Genomic DNA, 19,235 nt, shown 5'->3' with positions numbered 1-19,235 from the left:
TTATGCATTTATCTGCTTCGGTTCCGCATGTCGACCGGTTCTTAAAAAAAAAGGGAAAATAGCAGCGCAGGGGAGATAATTACTTATTTTTGGAAAATAGAACCAATGTCCAAGTAGTGTCAAAACCTCGCCGGAATTTTTCTAAAAAAAAAAAAACTGTTTTGTTTATTGAGAGTTGTTAAAAAAATATATACAAAAATTTTTCTTTTATCACTTTCAAAGATCAAAAAAAAAAGAAAAGGTATTTATTTTAAAAGTAAAAAAAAAATCGAAAATTCATAATTCAAAAAAAATGAGTTGTTTCTTTCGTAGTACCCCTTTTATGAATTCAGACTAATAGTCCAAATTTTTCTTAAAAAAAAATAATAATAATATATAAAAAAATATATATAGTTTCTTTAATCTTTATCTCTTTTCAAAAAAAAAAATGTAAAAAATACGCATTCCTGATTTCTAGGTTTATTCGATTTTTTTTCCCTATGTTACGATAGCCCGAACTACGCCGGTTTGATTCTCACCGGATGTGAGATACGTAGGCAACCCTCATCGGGTTCAACCCCATTTTTCTAAATAGCCAAAATCAGTAAATAAACAAATAAAAGATGTGTCAAATTTTTAATAGAGTCGTAAATAAGTCAGGTGACATTGTTTTATCATAAATAGCCAAATGTTCCCGAAAGGGACGCCGGAAGGCTGACTTTGCATAAACAAGCCACCTTTGGGTCTTGTTTAGCGTTTTTTAGACCCGCACAACCTTAAAATCTTTGTCTCCGAAGTGTTTAAAGGCCGTGGGAAAGGCTTGATCCTCTCTAAAAAAAATATATATATTTTTTGAGTCAGTCAATTTTGTTAAAATCACCTTAATAAATGTGCAGGATGAGCACGATGCAAAATGAACATTTTTCAATAATGACCAAAATCCCTGTCAAGTTACGGCTATGGTGGAATGATCTAGGGGTTGAAGGACAAAATGAGGTTAAGAAATATTTGAAAGGTCTTGTGGGTCTGTTGGAAGTCCAGCCTCGGGGAGATATCATAAGAGCTTTGGTTACCTATTGGGACCCGGCGCACAATGTTTTCCATTTCTCTGATTTTGAGCTCACCCCAACTTTGGAAGAAATGGCCGGATACATCGGGAATACTGAACTCCCGTTGAAGGAAAAATACTTGGTCGCCCCAAGAGTCGTCACGGTACATCGGTTCCTGGATTCATTGAAAATACCTAGAACGGTCCACAACCCGGATCTAGCAGCCGGATTCTGTACTCCATGCTTCATATATGATAGATACGGTCACGAGGGGGGATTCAATAATCCAATCAACAAACTGTGCAGCAAAGGAGTTCGTCAGAAGTGGGACGAGCACAGACGGGTGGCGTTCATAATAACGTTTCTGGGTCTTCTGGTATTTCCGAGAAAAGATGGAAACATTGATTTGAAGATATCTGGGGTTGCCAGCACTTTACTCACGCAAAGTGGCAGCACTCTCGCGCCAATGGTGGTATCTGACATCTTTCGAGCTCTCACAACTTGTAAAGCTGGGGGAAATTTCTTCGAAGGTTGTAACTTGCTCCTGCAGATATGGTTGACCGAGCACCTTTGCCATCATTCCGAGATTTTGAGCCATGGTTCCCCGGAAAAGACCCGCATAGAAGAATCTTACGCGAGAGCCAAAGAGATCAGTTTGCCCGAAGGAGTCCTGACTTGGACCTCGTTCTTTCAAGCTCTTACTGCCAGCCAAATACAATGGAAGTTGGGATGGTTGCCCGTTGATGAGGTTTTATATATGTCAGCGGCTAAAACTCATTTCTTGCTGATGGGGCTTAAAAGCATTCAACCTTACGCACCCTGCCGAGTTTTAAGACAGTTCGGAAGATGCCAGACAGTACCTCATGAGGAAGATCTAAGCACTCAAGCAGTTGAGATAAGTCCTAACGGACAGTTCCCAGAAGCAAAGATTCGCCAAATCTGGAATGAGGGACAATATTTGAAATCAGATACTTGCGTGCGGGATCAAGCCAAAGGAGAAACGGCGCCAGGTTACCTTGCATGGTACAGAAGGGAACTCGAGCATGAAAGGCCAGCTAAGAGACCCCACATCCGGAATTTTACCGAATCATCACAAAAGCAGTGGGATTGGTTAGCAAAAGAAAGAGGCTATTGCACCGAAATCAGCAGGTTAAAGCAACAAGTGGAAAACTTGAAATATGAACACAACGTGCAAGTTGCTACCGATCTGGGAGAGCGGAACATGTTAATTCAAGAAAATGAAATGCTCAGAGCCCAGATCAAACAAATAAGGTTGGATGCAGATAGACAACCAAGGCGTCGATCGGACGAGCAGCTGATAAAAGGGCTAAAAGGTGAAATCAGGGAATGGCGAGATGGTTTGGAGAAATCTGAAAACATCATAGCAGAGCTCAAAGCACAGTGGGATACAAGAGCAGATAAGCATCGCAGACACCTGAATCAATTGGAAGGCGACCACGAGAAGACTGTTGCTAAATAAAGAGAGAGATGGCAGCACTTGAGATCAAAGCAGCTAGTCAGGCAAAGGATTTCCAAATTGAGAGCAGATACTGGTACGACTCAATAGCCCAGATGAAGTTGGAAGTACGGCGATTGAAGCATCAACACGTACAGGATGTTCAAGTCTTCAAGATATGCAGCGATCAGATAAAGCACCTACTTGTAGAGAAGAAGCAAACCAGAGATAGGATCTAAGCCATTGCCCACGCCATCACCAGAGGATGTCTACGATGTGAGAACATGTCCAGTGTTACCTTCCTCTCGGCAGTAATGATTTATGTCAAGCAGACTATGCACGAGCTAGAGCAACTTGAGAGGGATCTCACGCCTAGGACCGCGGCGAGGCCGAACGATGCCCCGCGGAAACCAATTTTTAAAACCATAATGCATTCATAGGTCAAATCTGCATCTTAGCATCTTCCGCCTGTTTTTCCATCAGGGTGATTTTTAGTCTATTTTTTGAGTCTAGGTTTATTTTCAAAGTTTGCTTTTTCTTTTGCAAAATGTAGTTTGTAATAGACTGCTTCAATAATAAAGAATTTGCTTCTTTCACACTCATTTGTGTTTTCGAACTACGTAATGATCTGATTCACGTGAGTATCGTGATACGTAGGCAATCCTCATCGGATCCGATCGCATTTTCCTTTGCTAAAAAAAATATAAAAAAAAAATATGTAAATAAAAAAAAAGAAAAAAAAAGGGGGAAATAAGAGGAAAAACACCGGAATGACGCATGCTCTCGTAGCAGACATATAGCAATCCGCTTAACTGTATAGGTGAATCATGCCCAACGTGAGATTAACTATCCGTTATTTGCTGCAAATTAACCGTGCACTTGTCATTGAGCATATCCAGGGTTTTTGAAAAGACGGTTGGTTTGGTGAAAGTCTGGCCTCGCACTCATACTTCACGAGGTCAAGGAGAGGTGTTCAACTACCTATTGTTAGGACCAGAAACAGTACTCACACTTACTTCACCAGGTCAAAAGGAAGTGTGGAAATGTCTTCGGAAATTCCATCGCAAACGGTCCCCGTCTCTGAGGAGAGCTCAATCTCAGCCGTCCTCACGCCTGAATCCGCAACTACCGAAGAAAATAGAATCCTACGGCTCCGCATGCTGGAAATGCTGGATGACTGGAACAATGGGAAAGAGCCGCCAAGTGTCGTCCCCGGATTCCCTGAATTATTCTCCAGGTCAGGTGGGACTTCTAATGTCCCCATAAATTACCCTGCTACCCCATTCGGGTACCCAGCCAACTCCGTTTTCTCCGCAGGATCACCTTCTGAGCCTCATCCCCGAATGTCGGCCACTGATGCAAGCATGAACATCTTTACTGCATCGCCTTGCCCAGCTACGGCACAACCTGCCACATACAAGCCAAGCTTTGACTCATCCTCTTTTACATTCCAAGCACCATCGTTCTCAATGGAACCAACTAGGTTCGCTACCAACAATAATCCTCTACCGCCTCAGTGCGAACTCGCACTGGGACAGGATCAGAACCCCAGGATTGCAGAACAAAATGAGATTGCTAAGAGAATGAGAAGCCTTGAACAAAGTTTGAAGAATATGCAAGGGTTGAGCGGACAAAAGAGCGTCTCTTACGCCGACCTGTGCATGTTCCCTCACGTGCACCTGCCGACGGGCTTCAAGACCCCCAAGTTCGAGAAATACGATGGGCACGGTGACCCCATTGCACATCTTAAGAAATACTGCAACCAATTGCGGGGAGCCGGCGGAAAAGAAGAACTGCTGATGGCGTATTTTGGGGAGAGCTTAGTAGGGATAGCTTCGGAATGGTATATGGATCAGGAAATGTCCCGATGGCATATATGGGATGATCTCGCCAGAGATTTTGTAAAGCAATTCCAGTATAACATCGACATTGCGCCAGACCGAAACTCTCTGTCGAATTTGAAAAAGAAGCCTTCGGAAAGCTTTAGAGAGTATGCTATTAAGTGGCGTGAACAGGCGTCGAGAGTGAAGCCTCCCATGGATGAAGTGGAAATGGTCACTACCTTTCTCCAGGCTCAAGAGTCTGACTATTTCCAAAACATGATGTCGGCCATGGGTAAGCCATTCGCGGAAGCAATCAAGATAGGAGAGATGGTAGAGAATGGGCTGAAAACGGGTCGGATTCTGAGTCAAGCAGCCCTAAGGGCAACCTCCCAGGCCGTCCAAAGCGGGTCTGGAGGGACGACAAGGGGGAAGAAGAAGGAAGAAACGGCTATGGCAGCCTCTGAAGCAAGGGAGTATCGTCATCACAGGCCCCATTTTCCGGAAAGGGCCTCACAACACTACTACCCCCACTCAAATGTGGCATATGCTCATCAACCTTATATGGTCATGAATGCCCAACCTTATAACCATTCACCACAACAAGCCAACCGAGGCCCAGCTCCACCTCCCAGAAATCAGCCTCCTTACCGCAACCACTATAACCCACAACCCCCGCAAAATAACTACCGCCCCCAAGAGCCGCCTCGACGGCGGACTTTCACGCCCATCGGTGAGCCATACTCAACTTTGTTCCCAAAGCTGGTTCAGTTGGGTTTCCTGCAACCCATCCCTCAAACAAGGCAGAACCCGACATCTCCTTCTTACAAAGCCGGAGTCAGATGCGCCTATCATTCAGGGGCCGAGGGGCATGATACAAACGACTGCTGGTCATTGAAAAGAGTGGTCGAAAATTTGATAGAGCAGGGGAAAATAGTGCTAAGGGACGAGGAGATCCCGAATGTAACAAACAACCCATTGCCCGCTCACAATAATGGGCCATTGATCAGCATGATTTGTGAAGATAAAGAGTTCGACCCTGCCTTGAAAGCCATAATTGCCATTGTCGACACAGGGAGGAGGCCTGAAATAGACCAGAAATCAGAAAGGGGGGAGGAGGCCAAGGCTGCAGAAAGCAAGCCTGAAAAGAAGGTGGAGAAGAAAGTAGTACCAGCAAAGGGTGGAGTTCTTTACGTACCGCGGGGTCAAGCCAAGAAGACGCAGAACTTCGGGATCAAAAAGGCCGAACCTATGTACGTGCCAAAAGGGGCCTATGTGGTCCGGGGGACGATTCAACCACCTCGGCTGAATGAGCCAGTGGTTATCGGACGCGTGCCACAAAAGCCAATGACCAACCCGTCCACAGTGCCGTGGAATTATCAAAAGACTTTGGTAACGTATAAAGGTAAGGAGGTCATGGAAGAACTTCCAGAAAATACTTTCGTTGGAGGGTACTCAAATACCCAAGAACTGAACAACGCCACACAAAGGCGCTTCCCTCCAAAGGAGCCCGTGAGTGTTGAAGAAGCGGAAGTGTTCTTCAAGCAGATGAAGATGCCGGATTACGAAGTGATAGACCAGCTGCGCAAGCACCCTGAGCAAGTGTCCATGCTGTCACTATTAATGAGGTCAACCGAGCATCAAAAGATCCTGCTGAAAACCCTGAATGAAGCATACGTACCGGTCGAAACCTCGGTGGAGCAACTAGAGCGGATGACAGAAAGATTCTTCGCCGTCAACCAAATCTCCTTCAGCAAGAACGATCTACCCCCGGAAGGAGCAGCACACAACAAGGCATTGCATTTAACAGTCAAATGTGAGGACTACTATGTCAAGCGGGTGATGCTGGATGGGGGATCAGGTGTTGACATCTGCCCGCTCTCCACACTGCAAAGAATGGAAATTGAGACCGGAAGAATCCGACCCAACAACGTCTGCGTGAGAGCTTTCGATGGTATCAAGAGAGACACCATGGGAGAAATAGACCTGTTGCTGGTCATAGGACCAGTCGAATCTCGAGTCACTTTCCAAGTGATCGACATGGACACATCTTACAATTTCCTCCTTGGCAGGCCTTGGATCCATGCGGCAGGAGCCGTGCCTTCTACTCTTCACCAGATGGTGAAGTTCGAGTATGAAGACCAAGAGATCGTGGTCCATGGAGAAGATGAACATGCCATTTATCGGGACCCATCTATCCCGTATCTTGAACCAAGAGAAGGGAGTGAGCATACGGTCTATCAAGCTTTCGAGGTGGTATTGGCAGAGCAGCACGAAGAGGGAGTACCTTGCCCCCAGCCTTTCTTGTCTAACGCTTCGGTTATGGTGGCCAAAGAGATGATCCGACACGGATTTAGGCCAGGGAAGGGGCTTGGACGAACCCTTCAGGGAATGACGGAACCCATTACTTTACCAGTCATCAAGAAACCTTTTGGACTAGGTTTTAAACCTACTCCAGCAGACGAAAAATGGGCAAAGAAAAGGAGAAATGAGGGCTGGAAGTTGCCTCAACCATTGCCGGATTTACATGCGACTTTTGTCAGGCCAGGGTACACTGAAGAAGAAGAAGATGAGGTCTTCACAGTTGAGGAAATCGAGGAAATATGTGGGGCAATGAGGGAAATGCTCTACGAGGTCCACATGGTTCAACCAGGCGAAGGCACGAGCACTGCTGAGATGATATACATGGGGCCAAACGCCAAGCTCCAAAACTGGGAGATCACGCCATTCCCAACTAGACGGAAGTCCGGGTAGACCTGTCCTGCCACCTTTCCTGTATCACAAGTTATCTCCGGGACATAACTTGAACGTTTTCTTCTTTTCATTTGTTGTTCCGAATTCCTAGTTGTAAACGTTGTTGTCTTCCAATTTTCCAAAGAAAATAAAAAAAAAATCTTCATTGCTTTCCTATTCTTTCTTTCGTTCTGATTTTATTACTTTTCCTCTTATCTTCCTTTTCAGTCCTAATAATGCGGCTTTAAATATGACATGCCTGCGGACTTCACGCCCGGATCACAATGAGCTATTTAACTGCGAATTAATGAATCCAGAACCAGAATATGATGCGGAAGAGGCTTTTAGGGAGATAAACCGAGAGTTGGAATATTTCGAGAATAAACCTAAGCCAAATCTGAATGACACTGAACCGGTAAATTTAGGAACCCCGGAAGAAATCCGGGAGACCAAGATAAGCATTCACACGGACAAGAAAACGCGAGAGGCGATAATTCAACTTCTTCTTGAATTTAAAGACGTGTTTGCTTGGTCATATGATGACATGCCGGGACTAGGTGTCGATCTAGTGGTTCACAAATTGCCGATTCATCCTGATTGTCCTCCGGTTCAACAAAAGCAACGAAAGCTCAAAACTGAGGTCAGTGACAAAATTAAAGAGGAGATCACCAAGCAACTGAAAGCAGGAGTGATCCGGGTAGTCCAATATACAACATGGTTGGCGAATGTGGTTCCAGTACCGAAAAAGGACGGGAAAACTCGGGTATGTGTAGATTACCGAGATCTGAACAGAGCAAGTCCTAAAGATAATTTCCCGCTGCCCAACATCCACATCCTCGTTGATAATTGCGCCAAGCACGAGATACAGTCTTTCGTAGATTGTTACGCTGGGTATCATCAGGTATTGATGGATGAAGAGGATGCCGAGAAAACTGCCTTCACCACGCCTTGGGGCACCTACTGTTATCGGGTCATGCCATTTGGTTTAAAGAATGCTGGGGCTACTTACATGAGGGCCATGACCGCCATTTTCCATGACATGATGCATCAGGAAATAGAGGTGTACGTGGACGATGTAATAGTCAAGTCCAGGACACAGGATAATCACATCCAAGACTTGAGGAAATTCTTCGAGAGGCTAAGGAAGTATGACTTGAAGCTAAATCCAGCCAAATGCGCTTTCGGAGTTCCGTCGGGTAAACTTTTGGGTTTCATCGTAAGCAGGAGAGGTATCGAGCTAGATCCGACTAAGATAAAATCTATCAGAGATCTACCCCCCCCAAGAACGAAGAAAGACGTGATGAGTCTTTTGGGCAGGCTGAACTACATCAGTCGGTTTATTGCCCAGCTGACAAGCACGTGTGAGCCCATATTCAAGTTGTTAAGAAAAGATGCGGCGATTAAGTGGACAACGGATTGTCAAGAAGCCTTTGATAAAGTCAAAGAGTACCTTTCGAATCCCCCAGTCTTGGTCCCTCCCGAACCAGGGAGGCCACTTTTCTTGTATCTGACAGTCTTGGAGAACTCCTTTGGCTGCGTCCTGGGGCAACACGATGTGACCGGGAAAAGGGAACAGGCGATCTACTACCTGAGCAAGAAATTCACCAGCTACGAGGCCAAATACACTCTGTTGGAGAAGACATGCTGCGCTCTCACATGGGTTGCTCAAAAGCTGAGGCATTATCTCCAAGCCCACACTACATTCCTCATAAGCAGGTTGGATCCCTTGAAATATATATTTCAGAAACCAATGCCTACTGGGAGACTGGCTAAATGGCAAATCTTGCTTACGGAATTCGACATAGTTTATGTCACTCGCACGGCAATGAAAGCCCAGGCGTTAGCAGATCATTTGGCCGAAAACCCGGTCGATGAGGAATACCAGCCATTGGATACCTACTTTCCAGATGAAGAGGTAAACACCGTAGAAGTAATCTCGGAGGAAGCTCATGTTTGGAAGATGTTCTTTGACGGAGCCGTGAACACCAAGGGTATAGGGATTGGGGCAATTTTGATCTCACCTGCCGGTCAGCATTATCCCGCCACAGCTAGACTTCGTTTCTTCTGCACAAATAATACAACTGAATATGAAGCCTGCATTATGGGCATACATATGGCAATCGATCAGGATGTCAAAGACTTACTGATTATGGGAGATTCTGACCTGATCATCCGGCAAGTTCAAGGTGAATGGGAAACTCGGGATGTCAAACTTATCCCATACCGACAACATGTGGAGGACCTTAGCAAGCGCTTTACCTCAATAAAATTCAGGTATATTCCGAGGTGTCGCAATGAACTGGCAGATGCACTTGCTACTCTGGCTTCTATGCTACCCTACCCGGGCGACACCCACGTTGACCCTTTGGAAATCCAAATCAAGGAAAGACACGGTTACTGCAGTGTAATCGAGGCGGGATCAAATACGCAGCCTTGGTACCATGACATCAAGAAATTCCTGAAAAAACAAGAATACCCCGAGCATGCAACTGGAGATCAAAAGAGGACCATTAGGCGACATGCAAGTGGTTTCTTTTTGAGCAGTGAATTGTTATATAAGAGGACTCCGGACCTCAATCTCTTAAGATGTGTCGATATCGAGGAAGCGAGAAAGATCATGCACGAAGTACACACAGGTGTGTGTGGACCTCACATGAACGGGTATGTCTTGGCAAAGAAAATCCTTCGAGCAGGTTATTACTGGATGACCATGGAAAAGGATTGCTTTAGTTTCGTTCGGAAGTGTCATCAGTGTCAGGTGCACGGTAATTTGATTCATGCACCTCCCACGGAACTGCATCCCATGTCCGCACCTTGGCCATTTGTCGCTTGGGGCATGGACGTCATTGGACCAATTGAACCAAAGGCTTCGAATGGACACAGGTTTATACTGGTTGCCATCGATTACTTCACAAAATGGGTAGAGGCTGTCACTCTCAAGTCGGTCACCAAGAAAGCTGTAGTGGATTTTGTACACTCAAATCTTATCTGTCGCTTCGGTATTCCTGCGACTATCATTACAGATAATGCAGCAAACTTGAACAGTCACTTGATGGGAGATGTGTGCGAGCAATTCAAGATAACACACAGGAATTCCACTCCTTATCGGCCAAAAGCCAATGGTGCTGTGGAAGCTGCAAATAAAAACATCAAGAAGATTTTGAGGAAAACAATACAAAATTCCCGACAGTGGCATGAGCAGTTGCCTTTTGCATTATTGGGGTACCGCACTACGGTACGCACATCGGTGGGAGCGACTCCTTATCTTTTGGTTTATGGGACCGAGGCCGTAATACCGGCAGAGGTAGAGATTCCTTCACTTCGAATCATTGTCGAAGCAGAAATCGAGGACAGCGAGTGGGTTAAGACTCGACTGGAGCAATTGACGTTGATTGATGAAAAGCGGATGGCTGCAGTTTGTCATGGACAGTTATACCAACGAAGGATGGCCCGTGCTTACGACAAGAAAGTCCGACCTCGGAATTTCGAAGTAGGACAATTGGTACTGAGGCGTATTCTGCCGCATCATGAAGAAGCAAAAGGAAAGTTTGCCCCAAATTGGAAAGGCCCATACATCGTAAGGAAAATATTGCCAAGAGGAGCATTGTATTTAGGTGATATCGAAGGAAATGACCCTGACACAGCAGTGAATGCAGATGCAGTCAAGAGGTACTATGTCTAGATCGTACTCCAAGTGGTCCTGACACGTTGAAAAGGGCGAAGGTGTTTATTCCCCACTACTCCCCAAACACTACCCAATTCTCTCTACCAACTTTTGAGCTGTAAAAAAAAAAAACAAATTTGATTGAGGCCTGAACTACGTTTGACTTGATTCCGAAAGGATACGTAGGCAGCCTCTCCCTGAGGTTCAGTCACACCAACAATAAAATCCCATTCACCCTGAAATTGAAACTGGGGCACGTCGAGCAGTTTAGGAGTTAGTATCATCTACCTCTCTTTACCAAGCACAAACCTTCAAATCAATTACCAAATATGATGGGGAATCGATAAGCGCCACCAAAAAAAAAAAAAAAAAAAAGACCATCACACTCTGAATTGAGAGAGATAAAATGAGAGAGTCTCGGCGGTGAAAACCTTCGGGCACCACGAGGCGACGGGAGTAGAGAAACCAAAAATGAGAGAGCTTGTTTAGTAAAAACTCGCAAAGAGTGCTATCAAGCGATGACAGGAAGAGAAATGAGAGAGGTCAGCCAGTGAAAACCCGCAAAGGGCGCTGTTGGCCGAAAAGGAATGACGCCACCCCAAGAAGGTCTCGGCAAAGTTCCACCGGTTTTGGAATCACAGACCTGTTCTGGTTCAGGAAAACGCAAGTTCATGGAAGGTCGGACGTCCAGTCCAAAGAGCATGTCATGTCATTTAAAGCCAGCGTTATCTTCCTCAGATAAGTCTTTCTCGTCCCGAAAAGGGTATTCCTTTTCTGATTTGTTTTCCCCTGCTTTGTTTCTTTTCGAATCCCTTTTTGCATTTTAACCCCGAGTTCAGGACACACCGGAAAGAGTAGGTGGCATGGTTTGTTTGCACGGAATCCCGTCTCATGAAGGAAAGCACCTCATCTCGTTGATATGATTACCCAAGCATGATGAATCATGACGTTTGATGGTGTTCCGGAGTAAAGGAAAAAGAGAGAAATCTTGAAATCTTTCCCAGCAAGTCCACCTTCGGACAAATCCCCACAGAGTCTCCCCCCTGTACAAATCCCAACAGAGTCTTGTACAATCTCCCACAGAATCTCCTCAATATATAAAAAAAAAAAATAAAAAATAAAAAAAAATTGGAATCTCCCCAGCACACCCCAGCGAGTCCTTTTGTAGACATCCCCAATAAGCTTACCCCAACAAACCCTAGAAATCCCACTTTGAAATAAATCCCCAGCATGCCCATTGTACAAAATTCCACACAAAGAATCCACTTTGTAAATATTCCCCACAAAGCTTCCCTTTTGTACAAATCCCCACAAAATACCTCCAATAAAATCCCCGTTGAGAACCTCCAAGCAAAACGGGACACAAAAAAGAGAAAAGAAAAAAAAAAGAGCCTTACGAGGCAAATCATCACAGAATCTGGAAATACAAGCCTGAGCGGTCTAAAGGGTTTCGGCATATGAATCAAATCAATGGCAGGACTTCACAACAGGAATAAAGACGCAACAAAGCAACCGGGAACGATCAAGGTCACCAAACCGACCGTCATTTCCGAACTAACAATTGTCCTTTGTCTGAAAAGTTGAAACAGGTGTAATCCAAGACAACCGTGCAAGGAGCAGGTGTCGCCCAAAGAAGAAGGTACATGGGTGCAAGAAATATTTTGGCAATAAGGAATTCACTCGAAAGGTAAGTTTCCACGAAACTCCCTTGTATCTTCTACTAAAACAAGAAAAAAAAAGAGAGGTCGCTTAGTATTCTTGAACTTTGCCCCCAACCAATCAGCATTAGGGTTTTAAACCTTAAACTGAATTTTCCTTTTAGTCAGCATTAGGGTTTTAAACCCTAAACTGAACTTTTTCCTTTCAGCCAGCATTAGAGTTTTAAACTCTAAACTGAGCTTTTTCATGCAATCAGCATTAGGGTTTTAAACCCTAAACTGAATTTTCCTTTTAGTCAGCATTAGGGTTTTAAACCCTAAACTGAACTTTTTCTTTTCAGCCAGCATTAGAGTTTTAAACTCTAAACTGAGCTTTTTCATGCAATCAGCACTAGGGTTTTAAACCCTAAACTGAATTTTTCTTTTAGTCAGCATTAGGGTTTTAAACCCTAAACTGAACTTTTTCCTTTCAGCCAGCATTAGAGTTTTAAACTCTAAACTGAGCTTTTTCATGCAATCAGCATTAGGGTTTTAAACCCTAAACTGAATTTTCCTTTTAGTCAGCATAAGGGTTTTAAACCCTAAACTGAACTTTTTTCTTTCAGCCAGCATTAGAGTTTTAAACTCTAAACTGAGCTTTTTCATGCAATCAGCACTAGGGTTTTAAACCCTAAACTGAATTTTTCTTTTAGTCAGCATTAGGGTTTTAAACCCTAAACTGAACTTTTTCCTTTCAGCCAGCATTAGAGTTTTAAACTCTAAACTGAGCTTTTTCATGCAATCAGCACTAGGGTTTTAAACCCTAAACTGAATTTTCCTTTTAGTCAGCATTAGGGTTTTAAACCCTAAACTGAACTTTTTTCTTTCAGCCAGCATTAGAGTTTTAAACTCTAAACTGAGCTTTTTCATGCAATCAGCATTAGGGTTTTAAACCCTAAACTGAATTTTCCTTTTAGTCAGCATTAGGGTTTTAAACCCTAAACTGAACTTTTTTCTTTCAGCCAGCATTAGAGTTTTAAACTCTCAACTGAGCTTTTTCATGCAATCAGCATTAGGGTTTTAAACCCTAAACTGAATTTTCCTTTTAGTCAGCATTAGGGTTTTAAACCCTAAACTGAACTTTTTTCTTTCAGCCAGCATTAGAGTTTTAAACTCTAAACTGAGCTTTTTCATGCAATCAGCATTAGGGTTTTAAACCCTAAACTGAATTTTCCTTTTAGTCAGCATTAGGGTTTTAAACCCTAAACTGAACTTTCTCCTTTCAGCCAGCATTAGAGTTTTAAACTCTAAACTGAGCTTTTTCATGCAATCAGCATTAGGGTTTTAAAACCCTAAACTGAATTTTCCTTTTAGTGAGCATTAGGGTCTTAAAACTGGATTCTTCCTTTGTTCGGCGTTAGGGTTTTAAACCTTAAACTGAACCTTTCCCCAGCTAGTCGATATTAGGGCTCCAACCCTGAACTGAGCACGCATATCCTCTTTCATCAATTTTATGAACTTCCTGGTGAATAAGTAACGAAATTTTCCTAGTGAAACTGGGGCAGAAAATTTCGTTTGTTTGTTTCTTTTCTCCCGCAGGTCTGACCTCGAGCCACATGGATCGAAATGACCCACGAGATAAATCCCAGTTCGGAATCAAAGAAGAAAAAAAAAAGACAAAAAAAAGAGATATCCCGAGATATCAGAGTAAAGGGAAAGCAAATCGACTCCAACATTTGACTAAGGTCCTGACCTCTGCCAGTCACATTTTATTCGGTATCCCGGAGATTAAAAACAAGTCGCCGCAACTCGCAAGCATCAAGATTCGGATCAGAGTCTACAAGCAGAATCAGCTAAGACCCAAGATCAAGTCGTAAAAGAATCATAGATAGGAATCTTGTAACTAGCAGTTGACATGCATATAAGTAGTTAGTTCAGTTTCCAATTTTCGTTTGGTTGTAATAAGGCGGTCAGTGACGTAGCAGTGACAACAGCAGCAGCAGTAGCAGCAAGCATTGCAGTCCCATGGTAGCCCTAGCTACCAAAACTTCTCGAACTACATTGACCTGATTCTTGTTTAGCCCAGGATATGTAGGAAATCTTTGAAGCAAGATTCGGTCAGATCTTTCGAAAAAAAAACATGCTTCATACGGAGTGGTCCATAGGCAAAAATCGTTCATACACGCTCACTTTATCTTTGCACGAAAACTCTTCGTGTTTCCGAACAAAGAGGGGCAGCTGTGAGCACGTGATTTTTGTTTCACACGACAATCACTCCAAAAAGAAATAAAAACAAATATAATTGGCCCTGCTGTACAATTTCGGATTTTTGTGCGGCACTTTGTTGATTTATTTATGACTTTGGCCCATTTTTATTTATTTACTTTATTAAAATAAAATTCAAAAAAATATGTGTCCTGCATAATTCAAACCGTAATCCGGTCGTTAAATAGAAAATCGTGATTAGGCATTTTCGTCCGTGATTTTATTTGGTTTGACCTTACCTGTTTTGAAATATTTTAGTATGTGTGCAAATAATTGTATTTGAGTGTGTATTTAATTTTAATTTGATTTTTGGCTTAGTTTTGTTTTAAAATAAATAAGAAAAAGAAATAAAAAAAAGAAAGAAAAGACCCCTTCCGGACTTGGGCCAATTTGTTAAAATTGGCCCAACAAACTCAGCCCAAACGGACAGCCCAAGCCACCAGTCCAAACAGCCCACCCCCCAGGCCATGAAACGACGTAGCTTAACACCAAAACTACGTCGTTTCGATGCCAACCCATCACAACCGTTTAAACCAAGCCGATCCAACGGTCCAGATCTTTCACCCGTAATCCCACTACCCGACCCGTTACCCGAACCAATTCTGACCCCTACTGAGCCAAACGACGACGTTTCGTTTAAACCTTCAGATCCAAGCCGTCCATCTCGTCTCATCCAACGGTTGAAATCAATCCCCCCATTCCATATATAAGCCTCATACCACACCCTGCCCCCCTATCCAATACCCCAGCTTCCGTCTTCACCTCCTTCCCCACAAAACCCTAGCCGCCCCCTTATCCCTCGCCATTAATCCCGGCGGCATGAACGCCGATGACCTCGCCATGAATACCATAGAACCCCCTCACCACCCTGAACATAGACCTGTTAACCGTTTAGTTCGAATCACCCCCCAGGTCCTCGAATCTTCATTTGAAGATTCGAGTCAAAACTCGATCTACTCAGTTTAAACCCAGTTTCATACCAGACACTCCCCAGACCCCCCTCGTGACCAAACCATACTTGGTTTGGTCCGAATCTGATCAGGGAGGCATGAATCCCAGATCTGAGTTTTGGAAATTTGGTGTTCCTCCGTCACTGGTTCAACCGAAGAGATTAAGGTCTAATGGACTTTAATCAAAGTGTTTCTCGTCTGAGAAACACTTCGTTTAAAGTCCATTCAGCCTTAAGAAAGGCCTGACCAAGTCCGAGTTAAGGTTTCGATCTTTTTGCGGTTTAAGGTGAGTTTTCTTTCTTTTCTTAGTTGTTTTTGGTTTGTTTGATTGTTGTAAGGGTCTGTTCGTTTTCTGTTTATGTCCTTGACCTCTATCAACTGTGCTTCAACCACTTCGCCTGAACCTCTGTTTGTTTGTCTAAATTCCCCCCCTCCTTTTCTGATAAGGCATTATGTATTTGTTTGTGCAAGTAGCTGATTTTCGAGTTTGGACTGACTAGTTGACTCCTCGAGTGTATTTCTGCTTAGTCAGTATAATGCGAACCATGTATCAATACTGTTTAAATGTCTGATTTTTGGCTACGATTGTGTATGTTAATACTAATATAGTCGAGTCGACATGTGTCGTCAATTAATTTCAACTGTCTGAGCATAGTAAATCGATTTGCTTCTGTTGAACATTTGTTGAAATCAATTCAGAACCAGTTTTGTTTACTTATAGCTGTTGATTTGGATCAGTCAATGTGAAAAGGATTGTTTATGTTTAAATTCTGAATTGGAAGGCATGTGCACTCGTGCACAGCATGTGCATTGGTGCACCTCATGTGCCTTGTGCACAGCCTGTTTTTTTTGCATTAAGAAGCTTTTAAGTTTTAAACAATCTGACAGTATATGCTGTCAGATATATTCTACTGCCCATACTTGCTTTTAGATAATAAAATGAAAAGTTAAAGCCTGCCAAGGGAATGTCATGGGATTAATACTTAAATAGCTGAGTGGAAACTGAAAAGAAAGGGGCACATGGGAGGGGTATCTGATTAATTTAACAGGCTGTAAAAGGTTTGATGTTGAGGCTTATAAAAGGGAGGCACATTAAGAGATAGAGAGGGCCATCAGTGGAAGGGGAGGGATTTTTTGGGATAATAGACAAAGGGGATAATACACAGAGAGACATTGAGAGATACACAGAAAAGAAAACACACACCCACTGTGAAGATAGAAAGAAAAGAGAGAGTTGACAAGAATAGAAAGAGAGCAAGAAAGAGAGAAAACAGACTAAGAAATCAGAAATTTGGTCTTGTTTGTCTGAAGTTCATTTATTGTCAATACGTTAGGCAGTGTTCTTTCTTCAATCGAGATTATTGTTAGTGTTCTGCTGCATTGGTATATTCCGGAATTGGACTGTCTGGAGTATCGCACTGTGTGCTGTTTCATCGAGTTGTTCTCCTTCAACTCTAGTTCCATCTCGCAACAGAATCCTTTCTGTTGTGCTGTTCTGATTGTTGCTGCTATCTTGCTCGCTATTGCTGCTGCATTTTGTCCTGCTGCTACTGTTAATTCTGCCTTTTGGCTGCTGCTGATTCCTATCTTCTTCTCCTTCTCTTTTGCACTTTCAGCATTTTCAGGTACACATTTCAAATCCCATATTGATGTAATTAGAACAGTCTGAAAGCATGAAATGAAAAAGGTTGAAGAAGTTCAAGCATTTGCTGTAATATTCATAGTACATTAACAGGCCTTGTGGAAATTGATTTAGCTCATGTTTCAATGGTTCAAAAGAGTATACTGATAGCCGACTGAGTTTCACCCTTTTGTATTTGGGCTCGATAATTGTCTGTTTAGTATAAGTATGCATATTTCGACTTCACACAATACCATTTTCTGTTTCATTTAGTTTTTTTTAAGACTAGCCATATAAGTTTGGTTAAGCTCAATACAAGAAATGCTCGGATTAAACGTTGTATTTCGCTAACTTGTATATGATAAATTAAAGCATTTTACTTCGCCAGTTATCCTTTAACCCAGTTCAAATAAGTTCAGTTAAGTTCAAATTAAGAAATGTTCGGATTAAGTATTGCATTTCATCTTATCTCATATGTAATCTGTTATTCGACCAAATCATTTTCGTAAAAGGCATGACGTCCTTTTTACCTTGAAAGTAATCAATCAAAATTGACAGGAGTTTGGTTTAAGCTGAAGTATATACTTCAATTAGCACACACGCTTTCTTTTCTTCTATCTCTGGAAATAAAAATAATAGAAATGTAGTCACTGTAGGATACCCTTCTAAAATAATAGGACAAGCCTCGCCAAATAAAAAAAAAAAAACAATTGCGGGGCCCTCAACAACTGACGATAGTTATTTAGAATTCAAGATAGGCCATTTAATAAACTTCATGGCCTCCTACAAAGATAATAACGCGTTAGGTTCTGTTGGCGCGGTTTAATTAAATCACATTCTTAAATTCGGGCGCACATTGATGTGACCCAAATCCAAATCTCAACGAAGTCCAAATGTGTCGACAATTACGGGTGCATTGATTGTGACGTGGTTCGAGACGCATTTTCACGACGTTGCAATTCTGTAAAATAAATGATAATAATAAAAGCGGTTAAAACTTAATAAAAGCACATAAGTTACAACATGTATTTAAATCAGATATTTAGCTATTATAACAATTTAAGCGACCGTGCTAGAACCACGGGATTCGAGGGTGCCTAACACCTTCCCTCGGGTCAACAGAATTCCTTGCTTAGAATTTCTGGTTCGCAGACTTCATTTGGAAAAGTCGAAAATCTCCTCGATTTGGGATTCAAGATAAACCGGTGACTTGGGACACCAAAAGCCAAACCTTTTCCCAAGTGGCGACTCTGAATTAAATAAATAATTCCATTTCGAATATTTGTCACTTAAATTGGAAAAACTCCCCGCGCATCTTAATCCTTCGGGGCGGGCGCGCAAAAAGGAGGTGTGACAAGCATGTACACCACTTTAGCTCAGGCAGTGCTTCCCCTTGCTACAGCTACGTCTCAGGCCGGGGGAGGAGCACAGACTCTTGCCGCCCGCACTCCTGAGCAGCAAGTGCATGTTGAGCAGGTCCTTGAGATTATTCTTGTACAACCGACAGTTCGAGATCAGCTTGAGGATAGGGCAATGGTTTCCGAGGATGAGCAGCTGAGGCTTGAGAGGTTCAAGAAGTACAAGCTTCCTGTATTCAACGGTCTACCATCGGATGATGCTCTGGGATTTCTATATGAGTGCTACAGGATTCTCAGTACCATGGGTATATCAGGATCGGGCAGGGTTTCCTTCACTACTTTCCAGCTTCGAGGAGCCGCCTATGAGTGGTGGCGCACCTATGAGTTAGATAGTCCGGATGAGGCTGCTTCACTGACTTGGGCTTAGTTTTTAGATCTGTTCTTGAGAGACTATGATCCTCAGATCCTTAGGGATTCATGACGTGCAGAGTTTGAGCATTTTCTCCAGGGTGCTATGACTGTCTCAGAGTATGCTATCTGTTACACTAGTTTGGCTAGGCATGCCCCAGCCTTGGTTTCTACTGTTCGTGAGAGGGTTCACCGGTTTATTGAGGGCCTTATTCCCAGTATCAGGTCTAGCATGACTCATGAGTTGGAGATGGATATTTCTTATCAGCACTTGGTAAGCATTGCTAGGAGGATT

Source organism: Nicotiana tabacum, chromosome 10, assembly GCF_000715075.1.
Source record: "Nicotiana tabacum cultivar K326 chromosome 10, ASM71507v2, whole genome shotgun sequence".
In the NCBI taxonomy this organism is placed as follows: domain Eukaryota; kingdom Viridiplantae; phylum Streptophyta; class Magnoliopsida; order Solanales; family Solanaceae; genus Nicotiana; species Nicotiana tabacum.
The sequence above is the reverse complement of the archived record's forward strand: the minus strand, read 5'-3'. Positions refer to the sequence as shown.